Below are 14,415 nucleotides of genomic sequence, written 5' to 3'. Positions count from 1 at the left end.
TATAGCATAGCTGAGTTGAATATATGTTTTTTGTTTATTCTAAATCTGAGTATATGGGAAAAGTGCAAAAAACCCATGAAATTTCAGACTTAACCTAAAAACAACTGTATGGAACCTATTTCTTTACCTACATTTGCTAAACCTAATCCATAACTAGATAGAGACGAGGAGAGCTTTGTACAGAAAATTATAAACTCATGTTTTATGCTTAGACGTTGTTCAACTAGTTGATTAATTATGCTAATTGAGCTCTGACGACATTTGTTTGCATAATTTATATTTAGATTTCCTATGAATTCTTCTAAGTTTACTAAATTAATTCTTTTGTGTAAATCGTTTGTGTTATGCCGAGGCGGTAAGTTCATTTTCAATGTTTTGTTTTGTTTAACTGGAAGTTTTTTTTCTATGTGAGTACGCACAAGTAATCCATGCCGGCGCTGCGTACGTAAGAATCAACAGGACAACGCACTAGGGTAAATGTACCTATAGTGGTGGTAGTACCAATAGTGGTGGTATTGCACTAAAATGCGGTTCATACGGCAAATTAAAAGTAATTAAGTTATTTACGTTAGTGTGAAATGTTTTTTAGCCTTTTACAAAGGGTTTAAAAGTTAAATGGGGCCATTCCGTTACTTAGTGACCGAAAAATCCATTATTTTGTGAAATGTGTCAACATTTTTCCAAAATTCTTAGGATTTCATAACGAAACTCTTATAATGTTCTAAATGACCACATAATCACGCAATTACTAGTTTTTCAACATAACTGTTATGTAATGTTATTGTTTTACTAAAATTATTTGCCTTTTGACCATATTTATGCATTTTTAAGTGTTTTTTACCATAGTGCCATTATAGGTACACCAAACAGGCATGTTCCTAAAGTGGTCTTCTTCTTCTTCTTTTTGGCTCAACAACCGTTGTCGGTCAAGGCCTGCCTGTACCACTACTTGTGGCCTTGGCTTTCAGTGACTTATTGATTCCCCCCCCCCCCCATAGCAGGATAGTCAGTCCTACGTATGGCGGCGCGGTCTATTTGGGGCTTGAACCCATGGCGGGCATGTTGTAAAGTCGTACGAGTTGACGACTGTACTATGAGACCGGCTACCCTCTATAGTGGTTATAGTTATAAAATCAATAAAAACAGTTCGTTTTAGAATTTTTCGAGGATATTTTTGACATGTCGTACTGTTTTCACTGAAATAAGCAACAGAAATGAGTTTTATATAGATAATTTACCAAAGACAGGCCAAAATTCGCTTGTATGGCTGAATGAAAAATTGACTTCAAATCAAGCACACTCTTCTGGGTGAAGGTTGACGACAGGTGTGATGCAGTACTTTAGTCAATAGTTTCATCGATCAAATTTATACTTTTTTTTCGATCAAATTACGCAAGAAACCAATAATATGGCAGTAATCCTTGCTATTTATACGAAAACAGCTTCGAAACTTCGTTTCATTGATATTATACACCGTTTTTGATGCATCTTTGTTTACCACCACTATAGGAACACAATACGACGACTATAGGAACCATTGCAACATTGCTAAAATGGTTCGAGAGGGCATTATTGTCCATCGATAGACAAATAAACATAAACATAAACATAAACATACCACCATTACAGGTACAACAAAGCAATCACAAAATTATGCATTTTTTCGTAAAATTGATGTGTTTCATGATAAAAATGGTTGTGATTGCGAAGATAAAACATATTCCAATTGCTATGTGTTAAAATATTTAGAAAATGTCCTTCCTGACTGTTAGAAACTAACAAAGAAACCGAATTTTTTAGGCTTAGGCATGGTGCCAAAAAATTAGTTTTTATTTTAGGCGTTTTGTGGCTTATTCTCTCGGTGAGTTCGTTTTACTGAAAGTGGCAGAAACTGCCGTTCGTTCCCCGTTCATTCGCTCAATATTCGGGAGCGGCTTTAACCTGGCTGATCGTGGTGGTCTAGTTCGGCTGCCACAACTACTTTGGCAACAAGCCGTGTAAACTAATTTTTGGTTTTGCAAATTTAGTTTTGATTTCCTATTTAGGATAGGATACAAAATTTTTAGTAATTTGTCTACTTTTTCTAATTGTTTTTCTATGTGGGTTTTAAATGTCATGCGTTTTCTAAATATACTCCAAGGTATTTAGCTTGATCTTTCCATGTAATGTTTCCTTGCATAAAGCTAACTTCATTACTAGGTAATTTGTGTAAACTAGTATTTCTTGTGAAGAAGATTGCCTCAGATTTATTTGCGTTTGTTTTAAGCTTCCATCTATTACAGAACTTGGAGTAAGCTTTCAATGGACACAAAGGATTTGATTATCGAGCTCGGACTTCTGGCCGTAGCCGCTATTGCTAGGTCGTCTGCATATAGATAATTTGTACAGTTGTTTATAGTGGGAATGTCAGAAATAAATATATTAAATAGGATTGGCGATAATATACTACCTTGTGGTACTCCCGCTATGGGTTTAAAGAAATTTGATTTAGTGTGACCAATATGAACAGAGCTTTTTCGATTGCTAAGAAAGGACTAAATTATTTTTATAACATACGTAGGAAAATTATATTGAATTAGTTTATATACCAGGCCGTCATGCCAAATGGAATCGAAAGCTTTTTCAGTGTCTAACAAAACTAGACCCGTAGATCTTTTTATATTCCGATTTTCTATAATATAATTTTTGAGTCTATGTATCTGATGAGTTGTTGATTATTCGGGTTGAAAACCAAATTGTGACTGTGGGATGATGTTGTTAATGTCTGTATGAGAACATATATTTCGTGCAATAATTTTCTCAAATAGTTTACCTATGCAGCTCAGAAGGGACATTGGTCTATAGTTTCCAGGATTAAAATGATCTTTTCTGGGTTTTGGAAGAGCCACTTTTTTTTTTGCTTTTTCCATTGTAAAGGAAAGTAACCTAGCTTAAGACAACCATCAAATATTATTTTGAAGTAGAGTACTGCCTTTTTAGGAAGCATTTTAATCTCTGTGTTGTTAGTTTCGTCACAGCCTGCTGAGTTTTTATTTTTAAGATTTTTGATTATGTTCATAAGTAATTTTGGTTTTACTAAGTAACCTGTATCCTAGTAGTGATTTTGTTTTCTTGCAAAAAAATTCTATTATTTTTCGTTGTCGTGTCATTGTTATTGAGTCTGTGTCTTTGCCATTTCTTCCTGTATTTATTCCTTAGTTTTATTAGAGCAATAATATAATCTGGAATGATAATGTTATATTTTCCAGGAATTGCTTTTGGAATGGCACTTTGTTTAGCTGTTGTAATAAATGAGGTTTGAGTGTATTGTGGTCAAGTCGATACTATTATTTATAATATTTTTGAAAATATTCCAGTCTGCTTTTTTGTAATTATAAATACCTTTGTTGGAAACAAAATTAGCTGATGAGTGTTTTATACTGAATGTAACTGGCAAATGATCAGAAGTACACAGATTTTTTGTTAGCATTAAGTCTAACGTTGAAGTATTTTTTGTGGGGTCGATAGGAATGTATGTTGGTTTATCTGGGAAATAACTAAAAAAAATTATCTTTTTGTGCTTCTGCAAAGAGGAGTTTTCCAGCTGAATTTGTAGCGAAACAATTCCATGATTTATGTCGAGCGTTAAAACCGCCACAGATGAAATAGTTTTCGTTTCGCGCTGAAAGTTTCTTGATATCTTGTTGAAAAGTAACTAAGTTGGTGTTTTTACTTGGGTGATATGCTACTATTAAAGTAAATTCTCCTAGTCTAGTGAGCACTTTAACACGTAATGTTTCGATTATCCCTAGTTTGTTATGTTTTAGTTTTAATTGGTGTCTACAATTGCATTTGATCACTATTAGAACACCACCTTTTGGTCCCGATAATCTATAAACTCTGTATACTATATAATTTGGAATCAAAATTACGTGGACTGGTTTCAGAAATGTCTCGACAATCAACATAGCATCAATATCATATCGGATTAAATAGTAGATTAAATCTATCTTTTTGTTGGCAATGCCATAAGCATTCCAGTAGGAAATATTAAAATTGTCTGGGCAATCCATCACGGGAAACAAAATTTGGCAACTACCTCAAAGTTCACTGTTATTTGATCCTGCTTTCTTCGTTTTTACAGTCTTCGTTGTTACGTTAGAATAACGTCTTTTATGTTAATACAATTTAATGTTTTAATGTTCGTTTTATGTTACAAACGCGTGTACCTCTCTGAGTAGTAATAACCGAAGAAAGTGTAGCGGGCGAGAATTCTTTCGCACGACGAACGGCAAAGAAAAGGGGACTATGAAAGTTAGGTGAAGTATGGCCACGATCGAACTCTCGATCGCGCTTTTATTATGTGCTAAATTTGGGATACGGATGAGGGGGTGAGGCGGGTTCTGGATCAGGCTGCGTACATCGTCGTCGTCAGCAAATTGGGTTGGTGGAGGTTCGACGCTCGGGCGGATCATTCGGAGGGGAGGGCAGGAGTGACCGATCGTTGGCAGGTTCTGATTCTGGTTGCGCCATGAGGTGTCGTCAGCAAATTGGGTTGGTGGAGGTTCGACGTTCGGGCGGATTCGGAGGGGAAGGCATCGAGTGAAAGATCGTTGGCAGGTTCTGATTCTGGTTGCACCAAGAGGTGTCGTCAGCAAATTGGGTTGGTGGAGGTCCGAAGCACGGGCGGATCATTCGGAGGGGATGGCATCGCGTAACCGAACGTTTTCACTGTCGGTACCGTTCTGTGCGTTGAACCCCACGCTATGAGGTAACTGTCGAGGCACGTGTTGTCGGTCATTGGAAGCGACAAGAAACAAAAAGGGTCGCTTCAAAAGAAAGGAACGTAACAGTGATTTCGTTCGGACGACCCAGCCCGTTGACGACGAGGACAGAGGAGGCGTGGTAGGCCCAAACTGAGGTGGCAAGATGGCGTGGAGGCATCCGCCATTAAGGCCGGGATAACGGACTGACAGATGAAGGCGTGAGACCGTGAGCGGTTTCGGATACTCCTGAGGCAGGCCAAGACCGCAAAGTGGTTGTAGCGCTGGATAAGTAATTAAGTAAGGATTAAAATAAGGGTTTTTTTTTAACAAAATGTCAAAATATTCGCTATCTAATCGTGAGAACTAACTACAGTCAACTTTCTGTTATTTGAGAGGCGATAGAACTGTCGAATAAGAGGGGTTTTGAAATTACAGAGGCTGAAAGTGAATTGAAGGTTCATACAAACAAGAAAGAGACAGAACATTTGGTATGCAGCCTTAACTGTTGCTATAGAAACTGCGGACACGATTGCCAATTTGAGCATACAGCAACCATGGCAACACCATACACAAATAAAAGGGATACAGATTTCAGAGGTTTTCCAAATTAGAGGGACAAAAATGTACTAGAAATGGAGGGACTGTGAAAATTGTTCAAATAATAGAGGTTTTTCAAATTGGAGAGGTGTCAAATAAGAGAGGGTTCACTGTATCAGTAAGTGTTCGCTAACTGGGATATTTTTACTTTCCAGTTAGGGGAACTGAAAATGAAATTGTTAACTGAACTGAAATTGAAACCATCACAGCAACAAGTTAAAACCATTTCCATAGTTTTTTTCTTTTTTTTTATTCGCATGCGTACGTGATTAACTGATCAACTGATTAAAAACTATGTAGATGTCTGGTTGTCCCTATACTATCCAAATTATTTCGTCTATCTTTATGTTCGTCCACATCATGGAAGCTCGCATGGTTGGTTCGTATTTAAAAAACGAGCAACCCGTCGGTTGTCAATAGCTACCGCGGCATATCGCAACTTTGTGCAACTGCAAAAGTTTTTGAATTCATTGTCCATTCTCACGTCTCCAACATCATCCCGCACCAACACGGATTTGTACTCAAAATATCCACTGGCACCTATTATGTCAAGTTTAACTCCTCCTTTTCTTCTCTATTCCTCTCTAAAACTGGTGTAACTGAAGGGATTATCCTAAGTCCTCTGTTATTTATCTTTTTTATCAATGATGTCAGTTCTATTCTACTTCATGATTGTTTTCTGTGCTATTTCATTACATTTCATGTATTTGTCTGCCTATTGACTTAATAAAGTTGCTTATAATCTAACTTAAACTATAAAGACAAGATATAGTGTGAGGAAAGTGAGGGAAGAAGAGGAAAAAGAGTAAGAAAAGAAAAAAAGATATAAAAAGAGAGTCAGCTGGAACTAGGCAGTGAGTCTGGATCTAAATGATTCAGATGAAATGCATTAATCAAACAAGTTTGTGGGTTTGTTGAATTCACGTATGCATGCTGTAGCATATCTGCTATACATAACTGATTATAATATACACTATCAACTATAGAATAATTGTAACACACTTCGGAAAGCCTAACCACACTATAGCAACACATTCAGCAAATCAGATCATACCATAACAAAGCAACCCTGAATTTTTCCGGCCACACCGTTCATATAAAAACAATTGTGACACAGTTCTTGAAAACACCCGAAAGACGCATAATAAGCAAATCAGGCGTTACTGCAGGTAAATTAGGTGAACCGAGAACGCATAGCAACTTATAAGCTCAGCGACGAAAACATCCGTTCTTTAGCAACAATAGTTGAAACCTTCTTTCGCAGTACAGTAAAACCGAAGCATAGGCACACATCGACAAACACCCCACACCATTTCAATTTATAAATTTTTACCAATAACAATATCATTAATTAGGACAAAAACATATTCCAAAACGAATTGTACGAAACCCATAATATATCTTGAGTATGAATAAAACCAATTCCGCCCATGGCAAGTCAGATGGCAAGTTCGGACTGTTAGGATAGGACTATGTCCATTCAACATCTATCGGCTTCTCATTTAAAGAGTTTAGTTATGTCCCCCTGCCCAAGGTAAGACTTCTAAACTCGAACGTTTCCATTAGGGGAAACCTCCTAAAGGTTTCTATGATCGCCTGGACGATCAAGTGTCGAAAAGTCCGCTCGAAAGAAGTTTTATTCCAACTCTGCTCAGTAAAAACTGACCTAGCACGACGGTACTTGAGGCACAGTTGTACGCACATCACATTACACATGCTAATAACGGATCGCTCATGACGAATTGCGTACGTCTTCTGGTGGCTAATGGTGGCCGATTACACAACAAATGGGAAGGAACATAAAAGTTGATAGAGGAAAGGAGAGGAGGGACTTCGACTTCGTGGAGAAAGACAAAGGCAACGAAAGAGGACTGAGCATGTCTTTTACGAATTTCTAGAGTCTCAAGCCCGAAGAAGTGGAGGCGATTAGGATAAGGAGGGAGTTCACAAGAATAACTGAGGATTTTCCGAAGAGCGAAATGCGTAAACGCCCTTTGCACCTGTTCAATTCGAAGTATGGTAGATGGAGAGGAAGGAGACCACACTATGCTATGCTACCGAACTCAAGTACCGATCGGACTAGACTACAGTACAGAGCTTTTAGGAATATGGGGTCCGAAAAATCAGATCCGATGCGGCGGAGAAGACCCAGGACACCATATGCCTTGCTGATTACTTGGCTATGGTGCAAAGAAAAGCAGCCTCTCTCGTCCAACCACGCTCCTAAATCTCTCACTGACGATACTCGAGGTAAGCAAACGTTGTTACATTTATAGTCGAAACGAATAGGGTAAGAGTTTCGACAATAAGAAATTGCTTTGCATTTAGGGATGGATAGCGAGAGACTGTTGCATGCACACCATGAGGAGAAAATGTCTAGGTGGGATTGGAGTACAGAACAGATGGTCATCGTCTAAATTTTTAAACAAATAAGGTACGAAACACATTAGATTAGACGTAGTTGGAATTGAATGATGGATTCGAGTATTTGAGACACAGCACATTGTTTGAAAACGCAAAAATTTAATACGGAATTTCGATGACCCTTTTTGAAGGTCGGAGCTAACCAACCAAATTTCCGTTGAGTTTTCTATGCGGACAACATCAAAATAAATTATCCTGTTTCCTCTCCTGGTGATTGCTGTGTACTTCAAAATATCCTTACTCGTTTTTCTAATTGGTGTAACAATGATAGGCTTATTCTCACTCTTAGTAAATGTAATGTCATTTCGTGAACGGGTACGAGTTCACCAATCATCTATTCGTATACCATAGATGATATCCCTGTAAACCACGTCCAGGTTGTTAAGGACCTTTATGTTTGACAGTATGTAAGTCTTAAAATCACTAACCATATTGAATACTGGATCTCCGGGGCCGGAAAACGCTTGGAGTATTAAAACGTGTGGCATCTGATTTCACTGACCCTTTATGCCAGGTATGCCTGGTAGGTTCCACCGAATTTCACAATCTCAATGCCTTCGACTGCCGAGTAAAGGATTCATTAAGCTTCGAATTATTTCGAACAGATTTGTACGGCTCCAACCTTAGAATGGTACATCTTTGATGTTCGATTGGAACCACCTCTGTTTTTTTCATAATCATGCCACCAAAAAATATTAATATCCAATATGTATGACTCATTGAAAGTGATTGTAGCCAAATTGGTGTTATTTGTACCCCGAATTCTGCTAGACGAATTAATGTACTTTCTAACCTCCTCAAAAATCAAAACCAAAATGAAATGATTAGGACCAACAGATTTAGATTAAGGATTAAGTAATCGAAATGCCGATGCCCTGCAATACATACCTTACGAATAGATTAGCCCACACAGTCCATACCTCACTTCGCAAATCATCTCCCTTCAAGTGTCAAAAAAAAAATTGTCGATCTTTATGGGTGCACACACCACGAATCTTCGTCGAATAAAATTGTCGTAATTTAACAAAATTATTTGTAAAATGCGGGTTCTTGTTATAAGAAATGAATATACCACCAGAACACTTGGAACTTGGAAATTAGCGAAAAATAAAGTTGAAACACGTTTTATTACAATTTTTCTCTTGATCTGTCGAAAAATTGCAGGCAAATATTTTTGTTATTCATTCAGCGATGCATAGTCAGATTACTTGAAGAAGATTCGCAACAGGCTGCCAGACTTCCCCCTACCTCAGTGAAAAAGTGTGATTGAGCGATTTTCAGAACTGCCATGTGAGAACGCGAGTAATGCAAAATATCCTACTTTAATAATAAGGATAAAAGAAATTGCATATGGCTTTAAAAGTACATTAAACACTTTTTCTCAAATTTATTATTTATTATTATGAATTATTATGAGCATTATGAAAAATATCATCTTAAATTTGTAAATAATAATCGATTCCAGATTTGAAACGAAGAGTCAAAAAGTCAATTTCTTTAACAATGATGATTTTAAACAGTTTTTTTTAATAAATATTTGGGTATATTTTTTTATTTTCTACTTTGCGGCCCGCGAATCACTGAAAATCTGTACTTGCGGCCCTCTGAAGAAATGAGTTTGACCCAGCTGATCTATGCCTTAAGATTATTCTGTTCTCTGGTCCACTTCCTACTTGCGTACTGTTTGGTGATCTGGTCGCCATCGGCTAGGATCCCTAAAGACCGTATCAAGAGAGTGCAGAGGTCCTTTGCAAGGATCGGTGATCAGTACTAGTAGCTGGTGTGCGTGTTGTAAAGCGGTTTCGGGTGGCTAGGGTGGGAGGTCGTGTTGACGGGATGGAAAAAACTCACGTACACCAATACCGACGGGCCAAGTGGATGGTGTGAGTGCCGCATCTCGAAGGATAGCCGGGACTCTCACTTTGAATGAAAGCCAATTCATGCTGTCCACACTAACCCCTCTTCTCAGCAGGCAATACGCTATAACGTCATCGGTGGCTAAGCGACGCTTTACAGAAGCGACCACTTGTTCCACAGTGACGGCCGTTGATAAGCGGGATAGGCGGATCCAGATCCTATCTGTGAATGGCTCACGAGGTGCAGCTTGAAGCGGTGATGATAACTAATCGGTTCCCACCAGTTCATGCGGTTGTGTAGGTGCCGGCTGGACGGCAATCGTGGTATTGGTGTATGCGTTTGGCGATGACGCGGCACAAAGGATGTTACCGCGACTGTTTACAATTCTATTAACACCAGGAGATGCCGAATGCTCGATTACGCGCCTCCGCTTTCTACCAGTAGCAGGTCGAGGATCAGGATTCCGAGTGTGAGGCGTTTATGCAGTTTGAAGGAGGGTGAAACCACTGCGAACTTCGGCGACAATAGGCCCAACGAGCTTGCCGATAGCTGCTACGGCTGAGGTGAGGGCGGCTTGGAACCGAGCTGGGCGCCTATTTCTTTTACCGAACGGCAGCGCGGATTTTTAAGAATGTTAGTGCAGCCAATGCAGCTCCAGTGCAGGTTGACATTGGACAATACTGCGTCAATCAGCTCGAGGGGCAATTTGCAACAGCCGCGGTGGAACGTAGCGTCACAATATGCACAACTGATGATGCAGCCGGTGGCCTCTAGCGGTTCAGCACACGAGAAGCAAATAGCCGCCATTGCGAAATTACGCGTAATCACAGCACAACACTGCTAAGCCGAGCAGGAAAAAAAACAGCAGGAAACCACAGTTGCGGTGCAACTAAACAATTCGCCAACGACGATGTGAAGCAGTTTAATAGTCCGTAGAATAGGCAACAATGCGATGCGACGCAGAAAACACAAGAAAATTACTGAAAAATCACGGAGCGCGACGAAAGTGCAGTCGAACAGTTAAACTTTATTTAAAAATGATTTTCCAACTCCCATGCAAAGAGCAGCATTGTTGTTCAGCCCGTTCGTCGCTCATGAGTGGACAGGGTTGTACCACTAGATTGGGCAGAACAAAATCTATACGGTTTTCTAAATTTTTATCATAGACGGCTATGAAATGAGTGAAAATGAGCGTCGCGGCGAACGTTCCCGGGAACGAACGACCACCCCGATACGGCCGGTTGTGTTGTATACGGCACTTTGACACTTGGTGTGAGGTACCTGGCGGTTTACACTCAATGATCAGATCCTGAGGGGATACGGGCACGATACAACTATCCCAAGTAACAAATCAATAATGGAATATTTTAATTTTTTTATGAATAACTAAGTTTGTCGGGCCAGCCAGTGATATATATAATTATGTGGTATAAAAGCCTTTAGCCACCCTATAGCGTTACTGCTGGTTACCAAACCATTCCGCTATAGTGGCAGCGCTGAAGGAGCGGAAACGTAGATCACTCTCACTTGATACGCTGAACAGTAAAGACACGATTAGGAGATTTTTCAAATTATTAATAGTTTAGTTAGGTTAATTTAGGGTTTAGTTAGGTTAAGCATCTAATGTTAAAGTAGAATAACACCCGCTTATCTAACCGCCACAATGACAACGCTACCGCTAAGTATTTAAGCTGCTATTATCAAAACGTTAGAGGTTTGCGTACTAAAACAAAAGAATTTCACTTAGCTGTATCGGAGGCTGACTTCGATCTCATCGCCCTCACGGAAACTTGGCTTGTTGACAACATTCTATCTGCTCTTCTCTTCAACAACAACTTCTCTGTTTACCGCTGTGATCGCTCTCACAGCGGCTCTAGCTCGCGGTGGTGGTGTTTTGCTAGCCGTTTCTAACGCAAACGAGTCGATAGAATTACCTTCCCGTGATCGTTCTCTCGAGTATATTTGTGTGCGCGTCACCTGCAATAACGCACATCTGTACGTCATGGTAGTATACATTCCACCGCAGCTTAGCTCCGAGGTATCGACTCTTCGCTCTCTACATGATTGTATCAGCGGCTTCACTCTCACACTGAAGCCTTCGGATCTGCTGTTTGTTATTGGCGATTTCAATCAGCCCAGCATAAGCTGGTCCACAGCTGATCCTTCGTCCTCGCCAGCATACTCATCAATCACGCACTATGAACCAACTGCGCGCTCACTGGCCAACAACACCTTTGTGGATGGATTTAAATTTAACGGATTAGTGCAACTTAATCACATCAATAATTCGCACGGACGCATGCTTGACCTGCTCTACGCTAACAATGCTGCAGCTAAATTGTGTTCGCCTGTCTTTCCAAGTGTTGTTCCGCTTGTACCTCTTGACTCCTACCATCCGGCGTTTGACTTCAAAATACGTATTAACTCGTCGACCCGACGCATTTCGACGACTCGACAAAACTCGACGACAACCGCATTTTATCGTTATAACTTTGCTAAAGCTGACTATGTGAAACTGAACGACATGATATCAATGTTTAGCAATAGCTTTCATTGTTCCAATTTTATTTCACTTGACGAAGCAGTATGTTCATTCTCGTCCTTCATGCTGCAAGCCTTTGTTGTATGCGTCCCAGTTCAGCGTCCTAAACCTAACCCCCCCTGGGCGACTCAAACGACTCAAACGTGTAAAAGAGCTGGTTATCGTCACTACCAAACGCGCCGCTGCCAAAGATCTCGCTCGATCTACTTCGACACGCACTCTTTATACTGCAGCTATAACAGGTTTCGATATCGCAGATATTTGAGTAAGATTCAACGTAACCTCTGCAGGTGGCCTGACTCGTTTTGGCGCTTCTACAACAGCAAAACAAAATCCACGCATACACCGAAATCCATTACGTACAAAGGAGCAACAAGTGCCAACACTAATGAAATGTGCAATCTCTTCGCGGATCGCTTCGCAGATTGCTTTTCACCGGCCATGAATGATACCGATACCATTGATGCTGCTCTCGTCAAAACTCCGGCTGGCGCAATTGAGCACTCCTTTCATCGACAGTGAGATCGTTTTATCTGCCCTAGCGCAACTAAAGCCTTCTTTCGCTCCTGGACCCGACGGAATTCCTTCTAACGTGCTGAAACGCTGTCAAACGACAGTAGCACCTATCCTTGCAAAATTGTTCAATGCATCGCTAGCCAATGGCTACTTTCCCAAAACATGGAGGAAATCTTGGATGGTTCCTATTTACAAAAAGGGCGACAGGACAGATGCCATCAACTACCGGGGTATTACATCTTTGTGTGCCCCTTGGCAATGTTTGAACTAGTGAAATACAAAAATCTGCTACATGCATGCCGCAGCTACCTAAGCCCGTATCAACATGGATTCGTGCCAAAAAAGTCGACTACCACGAACCTGGTTGAATTTGTAACCTATTGCACTAGTCAAATTGATGCCGGAGCTCAAGTCGATGCAATTTATACAGATCTGAAAGCAGCATTCGACTCTCTTCCGCACGCAATTCTTCTCGCTAATCTCGATAAGCTAGGAGTTCCCAGCCCGCTCGTACAGTGGCTTAAGTCTTAGCTAATTAATCGCACATACATCGTGAAAATTGAAAAGCACATGTCCAAAGAAATAGTCAGCAGCTCGGGTGTGCCACAAGGAAGCAATATTGGCCCGCTTCTCTTCATATTGTTTATCAACGATGTTACCCTCGCTTTACCTCCCGACAGTATCAGTCTGTTTGCCGACGATGCAAAAATTTTTGCGCCTATTCACAACACAGGTGATTGTACATTCCTGCAAGACTGCATCGAAATTTTCTGTTCGTGGTGCAAGCGTAATGGACTGACTATCTGCATCGAGAAATGCTACTGTGTGTCTTTTAGTCGATGCAGGAGCCCAGTGACTGGGACCTACTTCATGGACGGCACTGCAGTTAATCGACAGAATCATGCCAAAGACCTGGGCGTTCTGCTTGACTCTAGTTTGAACTTTAAACAGCATATCGATGACGTTGTAGCCAGAGGAAATCAATTACTTGGCGTGGTTATCCGGACAACTAATGAATTCCGCAACCCCATGTGCATCCAAGCTGTGTACAACTGTATCGTTCGTTCGGTTCTGGAATATTCGTGCGTAGTCTGGAGCCCAACTACCGCTTCTTCAATTGCTCGACTTGAGGCGATTCAACGTAAGCTCACGAGATACACCCTACGCCTACTTCCCTGGCAGGATCGCAATAATCTTCCTCGGTATGCTGCGCGGTGCCGTCTTCTAGGCCTTGAATCTCTTTCGGTTAGAAGACGCAATGCACAGTGTTCTTTCATCGCTGGATTTCTAAATGGCTCTATCGACTCATCGCCTTTGTTGCATCGAGTCGATATCTATGCACCATCCCGAACACTTAGGTCTAGAGAAACTCTACGGCTCGCTCAACCCCGTTCCAGCGCTGGTCGGTCTGACCCTATGTTCCGCATGTCGGCTGTCTTCCACACTGTCTCGGATTGCTTCGACTTCGACATCTCAACTCAGTGCTTCAAGGAACGTCTCCGGCTTTTGCCATGGCCGCAGTGAATTGCGCTGCAAATCATGTTTTGTTATGATTTTTTTAATGAACTGTTACATCTTAATTAGGCCATAGGACCCGTTGAAGATTAATAATAATAATAATAATAATAATAATAATAATAATAATAATAATAATAATAATAATATTATAATTATATTATAGACGATTTTGGAATAGCACATCCTGCGAGGGCGCTGTTGAACAGCGCATCGCAA

The 14,415-nt window shown here is 40.4% G+C and overlaps 1 pseudogene; it reads left to right on the top strand.

The window, feature by feature from the left end:
* Positions 1-10,800: 10,800 nt before the first annotated feature.
* Positions 10,801-14,205, top strand: LOC120908573 (annotated as a pseudogene).
* Positions 14,206-14,415: the final 210 nt, after the last annotated feature.

This window comes from Anopheles arabiensis, chromosome 2 (assembly GCF_016920715.1).
Source record: "Anopheles arabiensis isolate DONGOLA chromosome 2, AaraD3, whole genome shotgun sequence".
NCBI lineage: Eukaryota > Metazoa > Arthropoda > Insecta > Diptera > Culicidae > Anopheles > Anopheles arabiensis.
This window is presented reverse-complemented; position numbering and strand designations above follow the sequence as displayed.